Here is a 26,632-nt window from a genome sequence, read left to right on the forward strand (position 1 = left end):
TACTGGTTTGGGATAACTGCAATAAATAATGTGTGTGGATGCAATACGTATTCTGAGTGTCAGAAATTCTGCAGGCAAAAAATGGGGAACATGTATTTTCTAACAATGCCTTTTTTTCCATATGAAACCACAAATCTGCAGATTCCCAGATTCTGTAGCACCGTTCGCAATATGTCTAATTGTAAATCCATCCATGTAGCTAAAACTGCTTAAAAATAGCTGTGAAAGCAGATTGCACACAGTTTTCTACTACATCCATACAAGAGGTGGCAGAAGTGACAGGCTGACTACAGAAATCCATTTTGTCTCTCACAGGAGTACTTTTTTTTATCATAAATTGAATATTTTCAGCTACGTTATGTATACTTTCATGGAAAGTACATTTATTTTTTATAAGTATACCCTATAAATAATAATACTGCAACTTCAGCCTTCATGTCCAGTTTTTGTATATACTATATTTTATAGTATATCTAATATATTTTTGCTTCTACTAGGATGTGTGCTCCATTTTTTGATAGCCCCCTGTTCAAAGAAAAGAAGGTATTTACACGTCTCATTCTATCACAAGTATAGAAAAAAGGAGTTTATGTTTATCAAACCAGTGGTTTTGGATACACAGTTGATTTACACAACACTGCTGTGATGCAGCAGTTACATATATATATATATATATATATATATATATATATATATATATATATATATATAAAAGGTTCTACTGTGCTTCAGAGAGCTGTGGAGAGCTTTTTAGGTCCTTTTGGCCTATCTAATTGTATCCTGTCTGGTTATGCTTTTTAATGGTAAAGCTGAACTCTAGGCACTAGGGCACACCCCCTTATCCTTTCTTTCCACCCACCCCTAGTTAGTCATTAAAACATAGCCATTCTCTATATGCACACCTAAATTCACAGTCACATAATGATCCAGCTCCAGAGTCTCCTATCTTCTTTCCTGCAGAGAAGAAAGGTCCTTCTTTGGGTGTCCAAGTCACTGTCTGGGTGAAGTGGACATTGTCCAGTAGTAGGGTCCTCAGAAGACTTCACTGGAGAGTCGACATTGAGAAAATAGGACTGGTCTACAGCAGTGTTGCATTTACCAGCTGTTACTCCCAGGAGTAGTGCTCATGAGGGACACAGACGGCTGACTTATGTGAGTATAAAAAATATCTAATGGTAGTTTTTCCAAAAGCAACCTGATGAATAGGGGAGGGGGAAGGAGCAAAGCATGTGAGGGAAGGATAATCAAGGCTGCCCCATTTCCACTCCTGCTACTAACTATCCAGTCCTAGGAGGTAAAATGTCTTCTACCTGCATGCAAACCATTTTAGGTCTACTTAAATCCAACTTACAGTACCTGATCTAGTAATGTCCCTTTGCTTAACTGGTCCAAAATAAATGCACCTTCAGACATCTCTTAACACTAACATTATTTTCTGCAGTATTTGAATTTAACAAATATAAACCAGTAACTGCAGTTGGTAATTTCAAAAATGCTTGGTCTTCAAAATAGGATACATATCTAGCTTACAATTTTTCCTTTAATGTCCTTCCATCCTGACATAGTACTTAAAGCAAACATGAGCTTACTGTTCACTGGTATTAAACGAATTGCCCTGTAGTAAAATTCCTCTGCATTCTCGAGTAACATATATTGTATAACACCAGCACCATTAAAGAGCCTAGCCAGCTGCCACTGTGACATCATCGCATGCCTACTTCAGAGCAGTAGAGTTTCATGTCGTTTATCTTAAAAATAAATAATTCCCTTTACTCTTAAATTCCATTTCAAGAATTAGCTGCTTGTGAAGAGACAGCAGGTCTGAGAGAAGACTGGGAAGGATTAGTGAAATTGTACTTCTGTCAGAAGGAATGGGGCCATGGACATAGAACCACTATCACATGTATTAATGGATTTCTGTGTCTTGAAGCACAAAATAGAAAGTACATAGCATGAAATTATTTACGAAGAGTGACTGTGTAGGTCATATGCATTATGTACGTTTCCTGTACATTCCTCCTGTACCCAGGCAGAGATCAGGCATTACAGTAACACATTTTATCACAATCATACTGTCAAAACTGCACTATTCCTGATGAAATATTTATTTGGCATTACCTAAAACTAACATTATCTCTTATAAAGGATTTGCACATAAAGTTTAAGGTGTTGCTCTCCATCAACTCAGTTTTATTACATTTACCAGTGAAAAGAATCCCCAGAGATATCAGGAAGGGTCCTACTAAGATAAGAGCAAGGTCCAGTTTTCTTAGCCATACTCAGATGTTAACGAGCTTATATAGTGAGCAGTACAAAGTGTAAATTTTTACTTTTATTTTTCATTTAATTTTGTTGCTACAACAAGGAGGCTAACACACCTTATGTGCTGTAGTCAGTGGAGATGGGATTGTGTTTTGCCTCCGCTGGGTTCTGCATCTGCAGGCTTGCCTGCCCCCCCCCATCTTTCCAGAAATCTCTGAAACATAATGGGCGGAGAAGGTAGAGTCAGAGCTGAAGCTCTATACAGCTGGAGCAGAAAGTAGCATGTCCTTTGCCTGCTGGAGACTGACCCAGCCTGGAAGTGCTGTTAAAGTTTCCAAGACTTAGAAAGGAAAAGCCTTAAGAAGTCCCAGATGATTCTAGCTCACCAAGGAGCTGAGGGATCACACCAAAGTCTCAGGAAAACCATGGCAACATCTAAAGACGATCTTTCTGGGATACTTTTGTGCCAGTGTCAGCTGACGTTGGAAGAGGGCCTGGACCACAGTGAGGCCTCAGAGAATTCCTAAGAGACTGTTGCATGTATGCCTCCCCAGAGAGACTGTTCCAGACCTGCTGCCAGGGCTGCACTGGTAGAGGAAGCGCCCCCTGTGCTGATTTTGTGCAGAACCATTCCAAGATAGTGTCCTCATTCAAATTGTTTAGTTCTGGGCATCAAAAGCTGCTCCCAATCCCTATCTCACTTCTACAAAACAAATAAAGCAACAACAAAAAAATGAACACTATCTGCCTGATTACTGCCTGTAGGATTTAACCTACCTGGCTGAAAATACCCTGTGTCTGGCTACTTGCTCCATTAAGGGATCAGAACCTGGGTCCAACCAGAAGGTCTGCACTACATGAGTAATAACTTTGATCAACTAATAGTTCTTTGTTGTGGCTAATCTTCAAACCTCTACATTTATTACATAAATATGAATGAGCATGCATGTAAACATGTAAAAGCTATATTAAATGACATTAAAATACAAACCTAAATGATGATATAAGGCAATTTTCCCTTTAAAATCAGTTTTGCAGAACATACCTATTGTAACACTGCCTTTTATGTATATATTCAGTCTCTATTTCTAAAATACATTTATATTAAATTTTCAGTTACTTGCAAGATAGTTAACATCATGTATGTTAGCAAGCCATCCACATGCAGCTCTCAGATGGCTCTTCAAATTGATATCCTACATAGTCATCAAGGGCAATACATCATCTGTGTATGGATTATCCATACATATGAGTCTCTCCATAAGATAGTGATTATTAGAGCAAAAAATCTGGAAAACATGCAGGAAAATTTCCAAATGAGTCTGTCAGCAACAGCTAAGAGCATATATTTCAGCTTCAGTTGGTTTGTGTTTTAGTGGAAAAATTATGCCATAATAATCAGTGCAATCCATGAATAATTCATGCAAACCATTTGGTTAACCTCTGTGTCAACAGAGACAGCAATTAAACCTGGAATGTGTGAAGCTGAGATATGTATGTGTGTTGCTTTAAATAGCATTCACCTACTGTAAATTAATTGTAATTATTACAATGCAACATTTAAATACCTTTTTCAATTAACTGTTTAACGAATTATGCTTAGCAACTGCTTGTGGAAGTAAAGCCTTGATAACTATCCTGTGATGTAAATTTTATTTAAAAGAGAAATTCCAGATAAATATATACAGCTCACTTGTGCATTCCCTGTGGGAATCAATAGTTTTTCAACTGTTGCTCTTATCTGAAACCTGACTTGCCACATACACTCTGAAAACAGACATCAGGCTTACAAGGAGGGCAAACATGTTAAGAAAATGGGTAGGAGGTGGCCATTTTTATATGGGCTTACAGGAGAAGGAAAGCTCAGGATTGGTGTAGCCACCCTCTATATGCCATTATTATAGCATAGCTCAGCAAGTGCAAGTGTATCTCTGAAGAGTATGTATGTGAATCTTGTGACACCAGATCTTCTCTGTAAATCAGGTCATTACAGGCAGCACAGTGGCTAAGCAGTTGGCATGTCTGCCTTGCAGCTCTAGGGTCATTGCTTTGAAATCCAACCATTGCACTACCTGCACAGAGTTTGCATATTCTGTCTGTGTGGGGTGCCTCCCACACTCTAAAGACATGCTGGTAAGTAAATTGTCCCTAGTATGTATGAATGTGAGTTAATAACCTTAGATTGTAAGCTCCTGGAGGGCAGGGACCGTGAATGTGCAATATATATGTAAAGCACTGTGTAAATTGTTGGTGCTATACAAGTACCTGTAATATATTATGCACCCCATTTTTAATCTTACCATATAGTAACAAATTAGTTTGCAAAATACAAGCATTTGTAGTCAAATGCTGATTTAGTCACCTTGCCTATTCCCAGGCTTCTTTATCTCCCAATCCTACAACTTCCTGGGTTCCTGGACAAACCCAAGGAAGATAGGTTTCTCTGCCTACCTCCCTAAGCAGCTCTGAGAGGCCACATCTGGTGAGTCAAATGTAGCTGGGTAAGTGATATGTAGCCAGATAAGAGGCCCTTCATTGTTGGAGTCAGCACGTGGGCAGTAAAGCAAGAACCTAATAGCACATAACTTCTCAGGAAGACCTAGTTACTGTAGTAAGCACCTCCCCACTGCCATCAGTGTACTTCAGTTTCAATGGGGTGGTGCTTCGTTCTTGAGCCTGGGCTTCCTCCAGCTGTTCACCTATGTTACCAGAGATCACTTGGCCTTCACAGTAGGGGATGCTGTTTATGAGGAGAAGAGAGCTGTGTACTGTAGTGTTTTGCTGAAGTAGGGATTTTCAGCTTGACTCTATAGCATCTTATAAAGACTTTGCTAAGCAGCCATGTTACCCTGATGGGTCACATGGACATTGCCAATAATAATCCATTATTGTGCAGCTTTCATTATTCTGCAGTGTATGATAGTCTTTTTTGTCATTCTAAACCTGCTTTGCATTATTGCTTCTAACTGTGCACGTATTTATTAAACTATGGTTATAGTTATCAGATCATTTGGCCAATTATATATTTAGATTTGCAGTTTACAGCATTGGTACTTCTGAATTGATAGTTCTACTGAGGTTACCATTCAGTGGGCATTTATATTACATACTGAACAAAGCAGCAGAGTAGGTATGCCATTGCTCAGTGGTACCAGCAATCAGAAAACAATCCAAAAATCACTGGCATCTCGCTATCAGCAATTAATAAGCACTCCTATATACAGTATACCTTGCCAATGGACTTGATTTACAAAAAGAATAAAAACAGTTCCCTAAGTAAAGTAAAGCGTTTATGCCTAACGAATAAGGCATTCGTTAGGCATAAGACTCTTAGGCATAAAACTCTTGTTCACATCAATCATCCAATTATGGGCCATTAAAAAATGTATTATTTAAATTTATCTTGGATATAGTTGGGTACACAAATTGATCCGAGGTTCCCCTTACTTATTAAAGTAAGGGAATATACATTAACAGGCTCTGTTTCTTTAGTAAGTCAACCCCAATGAGTAGACCTTAAATGCCAGAAATAAAAGAGCAGTTCCTATAAACTGCAGTATACAGGTTATTATGGACAGGCCTATATGCTGTTATCTAGTAGGTATCTCCAATAAATATAGTTAGCTTGTCTTTCATTTGAACTCTGTATTTCAAGACTGGCTATCAAATTTAGCTATATCAAAACTTCCAACTCTAGATCTAAAAATTATACAGTAATATACCTTCGCTGCTTATTTATAAAAGTATATTTTTGTAAGCTAACAATGCACAGAACACAGCACACGTGGCAGCTATGCAGTGCAATCTTAGCTCTGTATTCTTAGTGAACATGAAACCACGTAAAATTTCAGCATGGCTTAGGCAATAAATAAAGTATTGCAATGACATTCCCAGTTCCACTTATTATATTGATGGCAGATTTTTACGTGTGCCACTGGCAGGTAGTAATTCCAAACTGGAAGGTGACCTTGTGCTTCACAAAGACTTTAAAAAAAAACCTGAGGATGAAACTATGTATGTGCCATTGCTTAAGCCATAGTTTTTCCCTCCATATCCAAATAGAACCACTAGATTTTACTGCATAACAAAAAGTTTGTACAGTTCTGTAAGTGCTTTATATTTATAGGAAAGGAATACTGTGGAAGAGTCTGTCTACTCTATACCATTGTTCAGGAGCTTTTCTTGAAAGCAGCTAATAAGCAGCCTGAAAATGATAGCGATATATAAGAACTGACTTTTACGCCTGTATTTTCAGATGACAAAAACCTCCTACCACTCACACTACTGGGCACATCAGGTAGTAACAACTTGCTGCTTCTCAGTGTGGAATTCTAGGTTTGCTGACAAAAAGTGATATGCCATACCTTGCCATGGTTTTTTCTCCAACTGACTGCTAAGTAGGGGAATCTTTCTTCATTGTCACACCTAAGCAGCCCTGGCTTCCAATAAAGTTATGCAAAGGAGAAAATGTAAAAATGTCCATGCAGTATTTACGGTTATATGTTATATTTACCAATTCAGTCTGTCATTTGAACAACAAATTAGGATTTCCCAGTTCTAAATGATTTCTGGTGACAAATGAAATCATAATCTGAAGATATGGGTATTCTAAGATTCTACCCCAAATTTCCCAAAAAGCCCATGGGAAATAAATGAAACTTTGGGAGACCCAAAGTTTAGGCTTAATGGCAGGATTAAAAACATATTAAAACTAGGTTATTCCACTACAATGGTTTACCGAAGATGTTTAATGCGGGTTTAAACTATTTCTTTATTCGTTATTAATGTAAAAAATCTCAACAGCTTGGTGGTGATTTGTGAAAATTTAACCAACTGATTTGGGTCTTTTTTTCATTTTACTGTGAATGAAAGAAGAAACCTTACTGGGAACTAAAAGCAACAATTCTTCATTTGTTCATTTTTTTAAATGCAGCTAAATAACTTTAGCCATTTTTTTCTGGACATGAGAAGGAGTAAAGATTCTGTAAAGTTTTCAGTCCTGTGTCTGACCCCATTGAGAAGGTTTTCCCTTACTTGCTGTCCCTGTGAAACACATGCAAAAAACAATAGTGGCTAAGTGGTTATCTTTTCTGTCTGGCAGTACTAGGGTTATCGGTTTGAACCCCAACCCCGGCACTACATGCCTGGAGTTTGCATGTTCTGCCTGGGCAGGTTTTCAACTGGCACTCTGGTTTTCTCCCACACTCTAAATATATGCTGGTCGATTACTTGGCTTTCATCTAAATTGGCCCTAGTATGTGTATGAATATGAGTTTGGGACATTAGATTGTAAGCTCCTTGAGGGCAGGGACTGATGTGAATGTACAATATACACATACTGTATGTAAATATCTGTAATAAATAAAATAATAAACTGGGGTGTGGATGTGATTGGAAGACACAGAAAGGAATAAAAACATTTTCAAAAGATTTAACCCTCACCCACTCTCCTAAAAATTAGTTTTTAGTTTTGTCTGTGTTGGGAAAACACCTAATTTCTTCCTATAATGACAGGGAGTAGGAGGAATTTTCCCCAGTAGGAACACAGATGCCAATAAACAACCTTACTTTCCAAAGTAATATAAAATGTAGGCCAGAGCTGGACTTGATTTTGTCATATTATCCCAGCCTTGACCACACCTATTCATGCTGAATTTCTAGTAGGCTATAGAATGATAAGGTCAGTTCTGCTGGCTAGCTTTCAATATATCAATCTTTCAATACTGTCTGTAGGTTTTGATTTAAAAAGACAAGCTACACTAACATTAATATTAAAATAAAGATGACATTAGTTATAGGTATGAATGAACTATGCCCAGAATGATCACACAGCTAATAAAGAGGATTGATGCAATAAGATTTTAAATGCCTAGGAGACTTGCATAGTCTTCAGAAAATTAAATTACATGTAATATATTATGAAAAAGAAAATCCTACTTAAGTCTAGGATTATGTAAAATGCAAGATGGGGCATGCCATCCTAAGCCAATGCAAGCATAAGTTGGAAAAGCACACAATTCAAACTAGCAATGAAAATGTTAGCCAAATAAGAAAAATTGTGCAGATATTGTGCAATATATATTGCCTACGTGCAAGTTTCTTTGGCAGCATGGTAAACATGTTTTATATTACAGAGAACAAGATGGGCTACTCATAAATATACAAGAACCTTTCTTAGCTATACAAAAGTAACCCCTTCTCTTTCCAGCTAACATGAGAGATATTAAAAAGGCTGTCAAATACACCAGAGTGGTCATTTGAGGTCTAATTTTGAGGTCTGCTGCTTTTAAAGTAAACCTTTGCCTTGCCCCATACAAAGCAAAGCAAGAGGTGCATTTCAATGGTAGCCACAACAGAAGTATATACATACTTTTCTTTTGCTCGATGGTGTTTGGCTGGGCCATCTTTAGTAATGGGTTGTGAGTTAAAGCTTATATAAGGATGAAAACTCCCATGTGACAGAGCTGTGTGTTTCAGCCCTGGTTCGCATACGCACATTGGATACATTTTGAACCACATTCGATTCATAAGCCAAAATACTTTTCTATGGAGCTGGTTCAAATATGTGCGGGCTCGCTGCAGTGCGATTCCAAATAGAATCAGGTAGAATTTTCAGGCCTGGTTCAGATGCGATTTGAAATGTCATACAGTTTAACAATTTGCATCTGAATCGCACCTGAACCGCTGAATGATGTCGCACTAAACGGGGCATGAAATCAAGCTGCAAACCGGCCCCGCACATATGTGAACCCTACCTCAAATCACCTAGCACCATTGCTGTCACTATAGATAAGGTAATAATGTCACATGTCCCCTCCAATCCAGCAGTACTAGGTGTGCCAATTTGCTCCCAGCAACAGAACAGAGCAGTCAAGTATTAAAGAGAAGGCAAGTATAAAATTCTGTTGGGGTGGTCATAAATATGACCCCATGCTTCATCCAGGGCAATCCTCTTTCTGTAGGGGTCCCTCAAGGTTCTGTCCTTGGACTCCTTCTCTTCTCCATCTACACCTCCTCCCTTGGTCACTTGATAAACTCCCATGGCTTTAAGTACCATCACTATGCTGATGACACACAAATCTATCTTTCTACTCCTCACCTCACCCCTTCAGTCTCCTTTCACATTACTAACCTACTAAGTGACATATCGGCATGAATGTCACTCCACTTCCTCAAACTCAATCTTTTGAAAACTGAGCTCATACTATTCCCTCCAGCCCGTGCCCCCTCCCCTGACTTCTCCATCAAGATCATTAATACAACCATCAGTTCCTCCCCTCATGCCAGGGTACTAGGTGTAATCCTAAACTCCCATCTGTCCTTTCAGCCCCAAATCCAATCGCTGTCCAAATCTTGTAGACTTCACCTCTGCAACATCTCCAAGATACGCCCGTTCTTAACCTCGGAAACTACTAAGCAACTTATGCACTCTCTGGTTATCTCTCGCCTTGACTATTGTAACTCCCTCCTCATTGGCCTACCTAATCGCCGGCTAACCCCTCTTCAGTCTATCATGAATGCTGCTGCCAGACTCATCCATCTTACTAACCGTTCCATATCTGCCATCCCTCTCTGCCAATCCCTACACTGGCTTCCCATTGCCCAACGGATAAAATTCAAAACATTAACAATCACATATAGAACCATTTATAACTCTGCCCCAAATTACATCATCATTCTTGTCTCCAAATATCACCCAAACCGTCCTCTCCGCTCCTCCCACGACCTCCTGCTCTCTAGCTCCCTTGTCTCCTCCTCCCATGCTCATCTGCAGGACTTCTCCAGAGCCTCCCCCATTCTCTGGAACTCTCTACCCCAATCTATCAGACTATCGCCTACTCTGCCCACTTTTAGGCGATCTCTGAAAACCTCTCTCTTTTTTTCAGGGAAGCCTATCCTGCCTTCAGATAATAATAATACCAGTCCATCCCCCACAGTTATTACCTTTTGTACCACCAGCCCCTTCCTCTTAGATTGTAAGCTCCAAGGAGCAGGGCCCTCCTAACCCTCTTGTATTGACCTGTGTTGCTGCTGTATTGTCTCCCTTTATTTTGTAAAGCTGTCTGTGCTATATAAATCCTGTATAATAATAATTTATTTTATCTCCCTATGATACTTGAATTGGACTGCATATAAAGCACAACACTAGCCCATATGACCCAAGCTTGCTAAACTAGCTAAAGTAAAATGTATTGATACTACATTGCTGGCTCATATTTTGGGATTAAGTGCAGGAGTACAGTAAACAATGTAACTGAAACTATTCAAGCACCCCTTGTAATTTTTGTTCCAACATCTGTCACTGTCATTTTGCAGGACAGCTTGGTCTGCATATGAGGTACTAAATACATGATGTACTAAATACTATTAAGCTGACCATAGATGTATCAAAATAGAGTCAGTTCAGCAGGGTCCGGCTGAATTTCAATCCAGTTGTGGCTGTTCCCATTACAGAGACGTCAATCTACAGATCAGCTTCGATCTAACCAGCGTATTCATAAATTTTCCTTCAATCACCACTGCAGTCGATCGGCTGCATCGTTGATCAGTGTATTCTGACAGTAGAGGAGTCCCCACTGTCAGAATATAGTAACAAAGTGAGGAGGATTCCTTTATCCACCTCTCTTGTGTGGATGGGGAAATCTGCTATGTTTTTTCAATCAGCCCAGTAGCTGACCAAAAAAAAACCTGATCTATGCATGGCCAGCCTTATAACTGGCAATAATAGTATAGAGGTAGCAAAATACAATATTTTTTTGTGATAACTGTGGTCCTTTAAGTTTAATATGTTTTATGAGTCTAGTTATCTGGTAATCACTGAGTCTGATTGTGTGCATTCATATTATTAGCATTATAATACTGCTAACTGCTGTAATCACTGCACATACTATACAAGTAAATCAATGAATTATCGTAAGATACTAATTTGCAACGCTACTCCTGGTATCATGCGTTCATTATTTTCTGATTTTGGAAACAAAGAGAATGAAAAAAGCCTACATATCCTACAAGAATTACATTTATTTTTACATGAAAACGCTTTGCTTGCTATGCATTCTATAATTAAATGAATAAACTGCATCGAGTCCTGCTCCTAGACCTCCTACGTGTTTGCCAACATTTCCTTCTGGCTCAGCTCCCATGCAAGGAAATGTAAACTATAAAGAAATGAAATTGTGCTTATTGACCAGAACAATTGTAGTAGCGGATCCATTTTCTACTAAGCCTTAATATATATTACTTGGTTCGTTGTTTTAATCTTTACAATAAGTGGCAAATGATTTACAGATGAAACAAAAAAACTTACAGACGGTATTTACTTAATGCGGACCTTGCGTGAATAATATTTATTTCCTGTTTAACCTTTTCATATAGGTGAAATTTGTGAAAGTATGTCATTTTCTGTAAAGTGATAACTGCTTAGATATGATATGAAGCCTCTGTGATGTCAGCAATGTTCCTTCTTTTTGTGTTGTAATCATCATAATGTTTTAAAATGGATGTGGTAGTGGCACTCCTGCACAGTCCATGATCAACGGCATTAGCCTCTCTCTGCACTCAGACAGAACTTTAGTTCCAGGTTAAGTGTTCCAACATTTTCTGCCACCATTTGTATCACAAAAATTATTATGTTATTCTCCAAAGTAAAAAAACAGTAGTCATCCACAGACATAATATAAAGTTTCCCTGACTATAAAGCACCAGAGGGGTAGTAAAGCACACAGAATCCCCAAGGTCCCTCAGTGTCTGTACTCACAAGGCCCGAAGACTGAATGGTAGTCTCCTTTCAATCTTCCAAGCGATGTCCTCCAGTGACACCAGACAGCTCCCCTCAGTCAGCTTGCTGAAGAACCAGGGTCACTCTTTCTCTTACTTCAGGCCCTCAGGTCGCCCACTTGAGGCCACATGGCAGCAACTGCCTGGGGAGGCCACGTGTACTCCCCTGGCTTGATATAATCCACTCCTGGAAAGAGCAAGGGCTCAAAATACCCAAAGAATAAATACCTTCACCCAGTATTCCTCAGGGCAGCACTCCCTGGGATTGGCTGGATAGGCATTATTAGTCTGTGTTCTGTGTTAATAGTACTGTGTTTTGCATGAGTTTCACCTATACATCCAGAACCTTCCTAAGTTGCTTAGATACAGAAGAAAACAGAGGTAGTACTAGCAGCACTTGAAAACACTATGCAGCCAGTACTAAACAATTGCAACTCTCCGTTAAGCAGAAAGCCTAATTAGATTTTCCTAAAAATTCTCCTGTTAACCAGAGGAACCAACTATAATCTACTTATCCTAGCACCTATCTAGGAGGATGCTTCACACACTATGGCTCCTCCAAATGCTGCTAGGAGTCCCTTAAAGTGGTTGAAAACCCTTACATATACACAGTGAAGTGACTGGCCTTAGGTAATACACAGATGAAACAAATCATCCTACATAGTTTGTACCTGTTTATCTACAGAAATCTGTCCCCTACAGTCAAAGTGCAGAATTTACGCAGGATCTCTCAGCTCTGAAAAGCAGGGGGCGGAGAGCTGAAGTTACATCAGTGAGGAGAGCTCTGAGAGCTGATTGTAGGAAAACAACACCCCCCCCCCCCCTTCACACAGCACTCAGGAACAGAGCTGAGGCTGTCAATCTTCAGGCGGTCCCTCCCCTGTCACCATTTTTCTCTTGGTGTCAGGCAAACTTGCCAGAAGTGACTCGTGCTTACAGCAGAGGAGCAAGGCAACAAGGAGAAAAGACATTTAGTGTTCTGGACTGAGACAAGTACACACTGTATAGAGGGATATGTTTTGTTTATATTTCATGACTGAGGTTTACAACCACTTTAAGCATTGGTTGTTTTATCTCCTTCCTATAATGAACATCAAAGTAGGGGGGCACTGTATTGACCACAGACTGTGTAAGGAGACACTACAATTTTCACTGTCTGTATTTCTTTTTTGGACAGTATGTTTAATTTCATAAATATTAAAATATTTGGTCTATAGAGCAGGAGTGTGCTAAAAATGATCCATCTGGGGGTGTCAAATTCTGTGGCATGCCACAATTCCTTATAATCTTTCTACACATTACTGGTCATGCTAATGTACTGTCTGTTGTAGATATAATAATTTTTAGCAGGGCTTCTCTGAGACCTGAAAATTATTTCAAGCTTTACTATGAAGCAGGCAGGTTGAGAAAGGCTGATTCAAAGTATTTCACTTGTTTAATTACTAGAAAGATTTAAAGTGGAACAAATGTCTCCATTTAGAAAACTGCATCAGAGAAGTGCAGGCACCTTTTTTAGCATGCGATCTGGTGTGTGCAAACTGCACTGTAATTGTGATGCATTTGGGATGTCATTCATTTTATATTGACACCTGCAGCAGATCCCTAACATACTGTGATTACAATGCAGTGTGGGAAATGCACAGGGATCGCAGCATTTCCTGCACCACATATGTTTGAACCAGAGCTTAAGCTAATGGTTAACATTCCATTCTAGGACTCGCTGACACTAGTAGCTGTTAAGTATTGCCACCATTCTATGTGTGCCCACTTTTTAATTTTTGCAAAGGCAGCCCTACTTAGCCACTTGCCCTGCAGAGGATTTACCCCCTTCCTGACCAGGCCATTTCTTACGTTATGGCACTGCATTACTTTAACTGACAATTGTGCGGTCATGCAAAGCTGCATCCAAATTAAATTTATGTCCTTTTTTCCCCACGAACAGAACTTTCTTTCAGTGGTATTTGATCGTCTGTGAGTTTTTTTTATTTTTGCTCTAAACAAAAAAAAAATAGACCAACAATTTTGAGAAAAAAAACAATATTTTCTACTTTTTGCTATTAAACATGTCCAGTAAAAAAATTGTAAAAATCAAATTTCGTCCTAAATTTAGGCCAAAATGTAATCCGTGTAAATTAATTGGTTTACGTGAAAGTTATAGCTTTTACAAATGGCGGTATATATACTGGGATTTTTTTTTTCACTAGTAATGGAGGTGATTAGTGACTTATAGCGGGAATGCGGGACTGCAGCGGGCATTCTGACACTGGGGGGAACTGACTTGGTGTCACTGATATCCCCAGAGAAACCAATACAGTGATCAGTGATAATAAAAAGCAATGACACTATACTAATGACACTGGGCAGGAAGGAATTAACATCTGGGTCAATGAAAGGGTTAACTGTGTGCTGTGTGTGTTTTACTATGTGGGCTGTGTGTGCTTTCAACTGTAAGCACACTGCTTTGTATGGCTCTGCTATGCATTTTTACACAACGCAGAGGATTAACCACTTAGGTTCCATAGCGAGTATAACAAGCATGCTTTACTGCATATACAGACTGATTTTACTGTTGTGGGTTTAGTAACACTTTAAGTTGGGTCTCAGGTAATTTCAAACAGCTTAGAAATACTGCTGGATGTTTAGATGTTTAGAGCTGGCAAGCTGGTAAGATCTGCTGTCATAGAGACAGGTTTCAGTGCCTTTGCTGTTAGGGTTCATGCGCATGGACATTTATAGGCATTTTCTATGCCTAGTGCAAATTTCCCATTGCTTTCCTGCACCTGGGTAGTCGCACATGCTGCACATAGCCTGTTATACAAGTGAATGCCATTCAATTTTTTTTTTTAAATCCAAACAACTTTTATTGTCAAGATAATAGAGAAAATGTTAGTACTTACAGAATCCACAATAACAATACTGCAACAGCAGTATTACACATAAATAGAACAATGTGGATATGCAGATCCCATAATGGACAGAATAACAGAAATAGAATCAAACAAAACAGAAGCCACAAGTATCCAAAATGTTCTTGCCTATAACTTGGTTTTTCATTTTTACTTTGTATTCCTTCCCATCCAGATGCAAACAGAAATGGGGGAAATGAACAAAGCCCAAAACATGCCTTCAAACAATAAAAAAAAAAACATCAACAATAACCTCTGGTTCACCCGAGACATCTCATCAGAAAGAATGGGAGATGGAAATGACCTCCCCCAAGGGGAAGAGTGGAGCCACACACCTGATATAAAATGTCACACCTGCAGAAGTCGGTCACTATCAATTGAGGAGGGGCGAGCCGAGGTGTATCCAGCCAACCCTGCCATACCTGCTGGAACGTTTGATAAGCATTGCGATGTTGGTACGCGAGTTTCTCCCGCAGGAGTAAAGAATTTACATAATCTATCCATTGCTTACTAGTCGGAGGAGCCGATGATAACTAGTACCTTGCTATCAACTTCCTAGCCAGATATAAAAGTGCTTTAGAAAAATTAGTGGGATATTATCTTAGGTACTGGCTATTGAACAAGAATCAGTCACCGTAAAGTTTCTTAAAAAATTGACACCTCCTGTAATCCCAGGAAGTGGAATACAGAGAAAACAGTGATGACAGTCATGTACACTTTACTACTAGTATATAAAGGACCAATAGGACATGCCAAGCACACAAACTAAAGGACTAAAGCCTAGTACACACTGAGAATTTCAGATGATCGTTCATGGTTTTTTTGCATGCTAGTCTCATATCGAGTACAAGAGTGTTACTAAGCATATGCTTGAGGTGATTGTAGCCGTATTTGTGCATTTGTAACAGAAACAATTGAGTGCTGTTCGTGATACTTTTTTTATTTGCACTAACATACAATTTTGAGGACAAGCTTTCGGGGAGTGTCCCCTTCTTCAAGGTCCAAGCAGTACTATTTGTATAGTACTGCTTGGACCTGAAGAAGGGGACACTCCTTGAAAGCTTGTCCTCAAAATTGTATGTTAGTGCAAATAAAAAAAGTATCACGAACAGCACTCAATTGTTACTAAGCATATGAAAATTCTCATACAATCCAGTGTAACTTCCCGTGTGCGTAGTAACATAACAGCATGTAATCAGAAGTGGTGTCATGTATGTGTGACCCCTCTGCAGATACTTGCCAAATTGTAGCAAGAAGAATATCACTCCGTTATTGCTATTATGCATATTTCTATGCTGAAAAGGATATTTTTTCATATTTAGAAGCATTTTCTTGTAGACAAAAAGATTGTTTTCATTGCCATTTTTCCTTCTGTGTTGTTTTTGCGTTCCTGATCCTGCACGGTCTTGGTCACTCGATTTTTTACAGGCAAATACTGAACTGACTAAATGAGAATTTGTTCATTATTTTGTCTTACGAGAAAATTGTTCATGCTTGTTCCTATCACTTTTTCTAAATAGTCTAAACAATTAAAGTGTTACTAAACCCAGGACCCCGCATTCACTATATCTGGTCTCCCACAGTACACACAAAATGGAAATGCAATTATTTTGTAAATATAAACTGCTAAATACCCTTTCTCATCAGCAGTATATAGCAGTCTTGTGACTCCTATCAGTGTCCAGCTGAGCACTGGTTAATCTTGTAGGAGGAGTTTTCATTCTCCCCTGATTGTCCTATGAGGCTGCATAACTCCTGACCCTCTTTATGGGCAGTGCTGATTGGCCCTGTGCCGATCACATGCACGCTCCCAAAGGAAAAAAAACTCTTGCAATACACACTAAACTGTGCATGTGCAGAGTGACTTCTAGAGCTCTGTATGATCAGCAGATGGATTTGGGACAGTAGAAGAAGGAGAGGATCAGAGAAGACAGGATCACAATGCAGAGGATTAACCCCTTAGGTTCCACAGTGAGTATAACAAGCATGCTTTACTGCATATACAAACTGATTTTACTGTTGTGGGTTTAGTAACACTTTAGCTATTCCTAGAATGGCAATACCAGACTTTCCTACCTATTTCATTCACAGTCTGTTGTAGTCTGCAAAATTACATGTGCACTTTTGAAGAATGAAATGCCAACCATATATCCTGCTGCTGAATACCTTCTATTCACAGACAAATAAATACTGCCACTGAGCACACAATAATTTCATTTCTCAAAGAATACATACATAGACTCTGCAAGTAGTAATTCTAAACCCCTACCTTCATCTTGGCATTCAAAGAAGCCTGGGAAGAAATATTGAAATAAGAAGCCTGGAAAGAAACACTGAAATAAGACGCCGGGAAAGTAATATTAGGTCCGCTAATGTTGACTGGTTTTTAAAGGTGAATGCTGATCCTTGCTTCACTACTTAGGCTTGGTTCACACAGCCACGACTTGGGATCCGACTTGTGAGACAGCATGTAGCATGACATGTGAAATCCCATGATAGTCAAGGAAAGCTGTCCTAATTGGTACTACTGAAGTTGCCCCGACTTTAGAAAAGGTTCCTGTGCTACTTCAAGGTGACTTCTGTCTGACTTGCATCTATAGACTTTAATGGAAGTCGCCTCCAAATCAGATCTTCATCTATAAATATTATTATACAGGATTTATATAGTGTTAAATCTAAATTATGATTCGGCACTTATATTAATGGCAAGTTTGCAAAATATTTGGTTTTTATGATTAGTCATAATTAATATTAATATATGTAAGTGGTCTGTGACAAATGGTAGTATTTACTATTCTTCAATTATAGCTGAGACCAAAAGATATACAAGTTAAGCTGAAATAGTATATACCAGTTGAAAGTTGAGTAGACTATATTTAGAGATAGTTGGTTAAAAGTATTTGGTAGTTATGTCAAGGTTATTAGAAGTGACTTACTATTACATTACGTATTTTCTGTGTATATTTAGTATACGTCTCTAACACTGATACATATATAGTTTAGTGATTATACATTGATATGTTCTTAAGCTATACTATCTTTTAAATATATAGCTAAGGGTTACATCATTGGTACATCAGCATACATATGTTCCTGTCCATCAAACATCATATGTATAGCATCTTTCCCTTTTATGAATTGGCTTTGCTAAGCAGTAATACTTTCCATAGAAGGTATTATGATCACTAACTATGACGTACATTTGCCTCATAAAAGACCATCGGAACGGACAAGGGACACACACACTCACGCTCACACACTCTCTCTGATACACACAAGCAACATGACTCTTGCAAACACACGTCTGAGAAGCTGCAACAGGTGCTGCAAGACAAGAGATCATCATTAACGTCACTTCCGCCTTCTCTCTCGGACTTTGAGTTGGACAAGGACATGAGAATCGCACATGGCAAGAACAGCCATGACAGATAATGGTGACTTTTTCTTTGAACTTTCACTTGTCAGTTTTACAGTAGTTTCATCTAGATGGAACTGTTCATAATACGCTTTACATTGTTTATTTGACACCATTGTGTGATAGAATAAAATCACACTTCATTTTTTATTACAATGGCTCTTTCATTCATAATCGCCTCAAGACACTAGAAGCAGTATTATATGTGTCTAAAAATCTAACATTTTGGTGAGCCAGCCACCGCCGAACGTTTTTTCTACGGTTTTTCCCATACCTTGTTAAGGGGGAAAAACGCACGATTCTGTGATTGTCAAGTTTTGGGAAAAACACGGTGAAAAGTACCTAGCAGAACAGGCGATTAAAACAGACTTGGACGAGAATTCCAGTGATTGAGCCGGGTCAAACGAGAAAATCTTCTGATTACGGTGAGTAACAATTATGGAATTTATTGATGACTTAGTTAATGAAAGCAAGTTAGAATTTAAAGATGTTTCTTTATATCCTGAAGACAGTCAGCTATGGCACTATATGTATAACGAATGTTTACAGGCCAATATTCAGATAGATAAATCTAAATTTACTGTGCACAGACAGCGTAAGAAGATATCTAACATCTTAAATTTAGTAAGAATATTCAACAAAATGATTTTGAATGTTGATTTATCTGTTAAAAAAGCTTGTACATTAAAACAGACAAAATGTAGCACTGTACAGCATGAAAATTTGTCTCAAGATGCTCCTAGTTGCCCAAACTGTGACATTTTCTGTAATTACATAGAAAATCTTGAGAAACAAATTGACTCAAAGACAAATCTTTTGTTAAGACTGCAGAATGACAGTAAACAGGTTGCCATGATAAACACAGATGACAAACAGAGTGATTCAAAACCAGAGCCACGCCTGTCCGCTATCTCTGAAAGTTCGGATATTGACTCTGATGACGAAACACAAATTAAACATAAAGAATTGTTATGTAAAACTGCAAAACTTAAGTTGCAAATACATAATCAATTAATGAAAGTTTTAAAAGACATCCCTGCTTATGATCCAGATAAAGATATTTATAGCAACATGGAAATATATGAAATGCATGTCAAATGCCATCAGATTTCAGATCATGACATAAATTATTTATTTCCGATGTGGCTACCAATTAAATTTATGTCTCGCATTAAAAATTCTGTTGTTAACGATAAAGATCAGAAAAAACATAATGACGCGACAGACAGACTGCGACAATTGCTGTTATGTTCAACAGGTGAAGACGTACCTTCTGTAGAAATGCTAGAATTACTTCAGACCACTGCTGACGAAGACCCTTTTGAATTTAAGAATAAGTTTTCCAAAGCATATAAAATTATATTTGGAGTAGAAAATGAGGAAGACTCAGCTATGATCAAAGCTTTTGTAAAGAAATTCACGTATTTAGACCCAGTAACCATTGTCATAGCAGAGGAAAAACAAAATTTGAATGACATAGTAAGTTTCATTGATAAAATTCGAAGAAAATTGAAAAATAACAATATCACTTATGAGGTAGCTGCGCTTCAAAGTGACAAAAACAGTCAGATTACAGTTATGCCAGGAACTACAGGTCCCAGTAAGAATGACAACGACAGATGCAAGCAAGCGAGTCATAAAGAGCATACCACATGCTTTCACTGTCATAAACAAGGTCATATCAGACGCCATTGTTGGAAGTTTAAATTTGAAGCACAAATAAAGAATATGGAGATAAAAAGTGAAAATGCAGCTTTTGTACAACCTTCTGTGCTGTGTAATGATAAAAATTTAACTGAATTGCCTTCTGCTTCAACAGTTAAACAAATTCATACTTTGACTAGAAACAACTGTTCTGACAACATGGTGAGAAGGGCTGTCACTGACAGAAATGGTTTATTACCAGTTCCAAAAATAGAATCACGTCCACACTCATCCCCGATATCGTTAGAATTTGTCGCTCCAATTGTATTGGATGACAATGGAAGGCCTTTTATAGACGGATTACTAAATGGTAAAAAGATCAAATTCCTAATTGACAGCGGATCTGAGATTAATCTGACCAGAGAAAACGTACCTGTGAAACCAAATTCACCCATGTGTAAAATAAAAGGTTTTAATAATACAGGTCATTCCACTGCTAGACAGGTGCCCAATGTAACATTTGAAATACCTGGGCTAGTGAAAACTAACATTGATATTTGGTATAGTAATGCCACCGAGAATATTCTTGGCATTGATTTTATCAATAAGCAAAAGTGGATTATTGATATTATGACGAAAGTTATTTGGAGGAACCCTTCTAGGCCCAAATCAATGTTAATGGATCCTTCTATATACAGTGATGTTGGTTTCAACTCTAAAATGTTTACAGCACAAAAATGGCCTGATATTGATGGTAATTATGCTTTACAAGAAGTGGTACAACGTTTTCCAAGTTTGTGGTCAAAATTTAAAAATGACATAGGAACTTTGAAAGATACAGAATTGAATATTGAGGGAAAGGATCCTATACCCCTAAATCAGTATGAGTTACCACAAGAATCAATAGGACCACTTTCTGCCATTATTCAAGAGTTTGTACAACTTGGGATTTTAAAGAATACACAATCAGTGGTAAATAACTGTATTTGGCCTATCAAAAATGCTGACAATTCATATTCTTTGTCAGTTGATTTCAGGACACTGAATAAACATATCACAAATAACAAAGCAGTTGTTCCTGATCATTCTAATATCAAGTTACATTTAAAGGCCGAATCCAAAGTGTTTTCTGTTTTGGAAATCGATAACAGTCATTTTTCGATCCCCATAGCTAAAAGTTGTCAATACAAGCTAGCTTTTAAGTTTCAGAAAGAGACCTATGCATTCACTCGATTAGTAGCTGGTTTAGACATCAGTGATGGTATAGTCCATGAGTCCATAGAAAAAATTCTATCACAATTTTCAAGGCCAGAATGCATTTTTCAGCATGTAAATACAATTATGCTAAGTACGCAGAATGTTAACGAACATATTACTCTTTTGTCTGAGCTATTTATGTTGTTACAGGATGCAGGTCTTAAATTAAACCCAGAAAGGATTCAGCTGATGAAAAGTCAGGTGAAATGCTTTCACATGCAGATTAGTCAAGGAAAGAGACAATTATTGCAGGAAACAGTCAGAGCTATCACTGCCATTCCAGTTCCTACAACACATAAAGCATTGCAACAATTTTTGAAAAACATAAATCATTGCAAAGAGTTTATACATGGTTTCGCAGAGAAAGTTAAGCCATTATATCATCTTTTGAAGAGTAAAAATAACTTAGTTGACCAATGGGGTCCAAATGAGAATAATGCTTTAAAAGTGTTGAAAAAGGATTTGCAGAATGCGCCAGCATTAGGTACTATTGAGGTTTGTTCCAATGCTCCTTTTGTTGTGAAAACTCATGTATCTGATAATGCAATTTCAATAACTTTGTCTCAATTAAAAGAAGGTAATGAGAGACTAATTAGTTACTTCTCCAGAAATTTATCACTATTGGAAAGAACTTTTACATCAGAGGCACAACAACTGTTGAGTTTCTTTTATGCAATCAAAGCTTCACAAAGCACAGTAAAGTCACATAGTATCATATTACAGTCTCCTGACAGTTCACTAAGAAGAATTCTTGAGGAAGATACATTCAGAGAATGCCGTGAAAAGTATCCTCAGTGGATAAGAGCACTGTTAGCCAAACACATTGTGATAGGTACAGCTGTATCAGACAAGTCTCTACCTCACATTCACAGCAACACATGTATTATTGAAGAACACTCTAACACCAGAATAATGACATCAGCACAGAAAACAGCTACGCATATTTCTAATATTGTAGGGATGAGAACAAAGGCATAAACCTTTGTCATCTCTGGGGTGATACAAAACCTTTCTTTGTTTAATAAAACAGGGTTTTGCGGTCATGACCTATGATGAAATATTGCGTCCTGTCATACCTAAATAACACACTACTTTTGTATTCTAGTTTAGGTCATTTCAGACAGGATTAGGACAGTATTTTGATTGATATATAGAAGTTTTCTGTAAAAGGAAATAGGAAGTAATGATACTTCACAATATGTGTTTCAAACTCATACACTGATTGTTCCATAATCTTTCATATTTGTTCAAATAGGTGCAAGAATAATGCAATGTTTGTGCCAAAGTAATGATACTGCATTTCTTTACAGAAATGACATCTAAAATCAAATATGAAGCGTAACAATCTCCTACAAGCCAACGTGAAGGAATTTGAACGTTAAAGAAGAGTTCTTCATATGGAAGAAGATTGAACAAGAGCTTAATACTTCACACTTGTGACTGATTTATTGCGTTCAACAAAGATGTTTCTACTTTACAGAACTTAACGAAGATATTTTATAGACATTGCATGAAGAAAAGATTCATCAAGAGGAAATCTATTTATTAGTGATAAAACAATTTATTATTGAAAATATTGTTATAGGTCACATATACATTGTAATGATCCTTTTATTCCGATACTTACATCCATATTGGGATATTATTATTATTATTATTTTTTATTTTTTACATATTCATATACGGAATATTTTTTGGTTAAAACTTCATAGAGTTATTCCAGTTATTAGAATATCTTTTGTTAAAAGATACAAGAAACATATTACTCTTATAGGAGCAATATAAACGTATGACACATTTTAGAATGGAAAGTATATTTCCGGAACCTTAAAATATTATACAAATATGGAAATATAATACATTAATTATTATTTTTATTTTTATTATTATTATTACTATATTATCATATATCAATTAACATTATGATTAAGAATTTTTAGGAAGAGAAACTGAAAGATTAGGTATAGAGTTTTGAAGGAAAGTTATTTTTGATTGGTCCAGTTATGAGGAATATGTACGATCATTTGGTATAAGACGGTGTGTATGGGACATGAATGAAGTGTGCATTGATTTGGCATTAATTTTGAACTAATCATAATAAGGGGGACATGTTAAATCTAAATTATGATTCGGCACTTATATTAATGGCAAGTTTGCAAAATATTTGGTTTTTATGATTAGTCATAATTAATATTAATATATGTAAGTGGTCTGTGACAAATGGTAGTATTTACTATTCTTCAATTATAGCTGAGACCAAAAGATATACAAGTTAAGCTGAAATAGTATATACCAGTTGAAAGTTGAGTAGACTATATTTAGAGATAGTTGGTTAAAAGTATTTGGTAGTTATGTCAAGGTTATTAGAAGTGACTTACTATTACATTACGTATTTTCTGTGTATATTTAGTATACGTCTCTAACACTGATACATATATAGTTTAGTGATTATACATTGATATGTTCTTAAGCTATACTATCTTTTAAATATATAGCTAAGGGTTACATCATTGGTACATCAGCATACATATGTTCCTGTCCATCAAACATCATATGTATAGCATCTTTCCCTTTTATGAATTGGCTTTGCTAAGCAGTAATACTTTCCATAGAAGGTATTATGATCACTAACTATGACGTACATTTGCCTCATAAAAGACCATCGGAACGGACAAGGGACACACACACTCACGCTCACACACTCTCTCTGATACACACAAGCAACATGACTCTTGCAAACACACGTCTGAGAAGCTGCAACAGGTGCTGCAAGACAAGAGATCATCATTAACGTCACTTCCGCCTTCTCTCTCGGACTTTGAGTTGGACAAGGACATGAGAATCGCACATGGCAAGAACAGCCATGACAGATAATGGTGACTTTTTCTTTGAACTTTCACTTGTCAGTTTTACAGTAGTTTCATCTAGATGGAACTGTTCATAATACGCTTTACATTGTTTATTTGACACCATTGTGTGATAGAATAAAATCACACTTCATTTTTTATTACAATGGCTCTTTCATTCATAATCGCCTCAAGACACTAGAAGCAGTATTATATGTGTCTAAAAATCTAACATATAGCGTTAACAGTTTGCTCAGCACTTTACAATATAACGGGAGACAATACAGCAACAATACAGTTCAATACAGGAGGGTTAGGAGGGCCCTGCTCCTTGGAGCTTACAATCTAGGAGGGAGAGGCTAGTGGTACAAAAGGTAGTAACTGTGGGGGGTGGACTGGTAGGAGGAGTCGAATATTTCATTATTAGCTGAGGGCAGGATAGGCTTCCCTGAAGAAATAGGTTTTCAGAGATCGCCTAAAAGTGAGCAGAGTAGGCAATAGTCTGATAAATTGGGGTAGAGAATTCCAGAGGATGGGGGAAGCTCTGGAGAAGTCCTGGAGACGAGCATGGGAGGAGGAGACAAGGGAGCTAGAGAGCAGGAGGTCGTGCGAGGAGCGGAGAGGACGGTTTAGGTGATATTTGGAGACAAGATTGGTGATGTAATTTGGGGCAGAGTTATAAATGGCTTTATATGTTATTGTTAAGGTTTTGACTTTTATTCGTTGGGCAATGGGAAGCCAGTGGAGGGATTGGCAGAGAGGGGTGGCAAATACGGAACGGTTAGTAAGGTGGATGAGTCTGGCAGCAGCATTCATGATGGACTGAAGAGGGGATAGCCTGCGATAAGGTAGGCCAATGAGGAGGGAGCTACAATAGTCAAGGCAAGTGATAACCAGGGAGTGAATAAGTTGCTTAGTAGTTTCCGAGGTTAAGAACGGGCGTATCTTGGAGATGTTGCGGAGGTGAAGTCTACAAGATTTGGACAGCGATTGGATTTGGGGCTGAAAGGACAGATGGGAGTCTAGGATTACACCTAGCACCCTGGCATGACGGGAGGAACTGATGGTTGTGTTATTGATCTTGATGGAGAAGTCAGGGGAGGAGTCATGGGCTGGAGGGAATACTAAGAGCTCAGTTCTGTAAAGATTGAGTTTTAGGAAGTGGAGTGACATCCATGCCAATATGTCACTTAGTAGGTTAGTAAGGCAAGAGGAGACTAAAGGGGTGAGGTGAGGAGTAGAAAGATAGATTTGTGAGTCATCAGCATAGAGATGGTACTTAAAGCCATGGGAGTTTATCAAGTGACCAAGGGAGGAGGTGTAGATGGAGAATAGTAAGGGTCCAAGGACAGAACCTTGAGGGACCCCTACAGAAAGAGCGAGTGGAGAGGAGGAGCCAGAGTTATAGGTAACGCTGAAGGAGCACTGCGATAGGTAGGAGGATAACCAGGAGAGAGCAGAGTCTCGGAGGCCAAGAGAGTGGAGTTTTTTGAGGAGGAGGGGATGGTCAACAGTATGAAAAGCCGCGGAGAGGTCAAGTAGTAAGAGTATGGAGTAGTGGCCATTGGTTTTAGCAGTTAGTAGATCATTAGTGAATTTTAGTAAAGCAGTTTCAGTGGAGATAATTAGGTGATTTGGATCCAACATTACAGGAATATTACCCAGGCAAATCCACATGGCATGAAAGTCACACATCAAGTCACAACAAAGTCGCACTCAAGTTGCATCAAGTCACCAGCAAATCACCAGGAAGTCGCCCTGCCAATGTTTCACCATAAGTCACATGATTTTCAGGTCGCAGTAGTGTGAACTGAACCTTAGAAAGTCACTGACATTGAATAAACATGTGCACCTCAAATGTGTTGACATTTCACTGGCTGCATGCTTTTTCCAGGTCAAAGACTAACTTAATAAAAAGCAAGGATTAGCATGACTCTTTCAACTCTTTCAAAAATAGGGTCACAGTAGCTGCTCCGAAATGATTACCTTCACATACAGTCTGATGAGAGCATCTAACAAAAAGTTGAATGATACAGTCGGCTCATTGCAGAAAAAGGCTAACATGTTTTTGGGGGACAGATGTGATAGTCAGAGAGGACAAATTGTGGTCAGGGGCTGAGAGGTTCTGCAGACCAGTTCTCTTAGACTTCCCCCACTTTGGAGAAAGATCTAGAAGCAGTGAGTGGAGGTAAGGGGTGGCTGATCTGCACTTTTGAGGGATCCTGGCCCATCCCCAACAGGAGGCTTATCATGGAGCCAGGACAGCTCTTAAAAGTGAGAGAACCTGTAGAGTTTGGGTGGAAGATGGAAAAGTGAGACTGCAGAGCAGGAGCCTGGGGGTGGAGGAGGGGCAGATGGAGAGGAGCTCACCTACAGGCAGAGGAAGGAAAGCTCAGGACCCCAATGAGAGGACCACCTATGCAGCCGGGAAGGAACGGCCCAGCCAACAGGCCTGCTATCAGCCACAAGCAGCACAGGAGAAGGACTGAGTGAGTATAGGAAGGAGGCACTCTGGTGGGAAACTG

General features: G+C 38.3%; 1 protein-coding gene and 1 long non-coding RNA gene across 3 annotated transcripts in view; one reads left to right on the top strand and one right to left on the bottom strand.

Moving 5' to 3' along the window:
• TTC28 (tetratricopeptide repeat domain 28) overlaps positions 1-26,632 on the bottom strand; it is a 670,967-nt gene that overhangs the window by 350,307 nt on the left and 294,028 nt on the right. The window lies entirely within an intron of this gene.
• Positions 17,663-24,268, top strand: LOC149449995 (uncharacterized). Its single transcript, XR_016315331.1, has 2 exons — positions 17,663-18,785; positions 22,572-24,268. It is a non-coding gene; the product is annotated as an uncharacterized LOC149449995 (long non-coding RNA).

The sequence above is a fragment of the Staurois parvus genome, unplaced genomic scaffold (assembly GCF_062004578.1).
Source record: "Staurois parvus isolate SC_StPar_1 unplaced genomic scaffold, SC_StPar_1.0 ptg000589l, whole genome shotgun sequence".
Lineage (NCBI taxonomy): Eukaryota > Metazoa > Chordata > Amphibia > Anura > Ranidae > Staurois > Staurois parvus.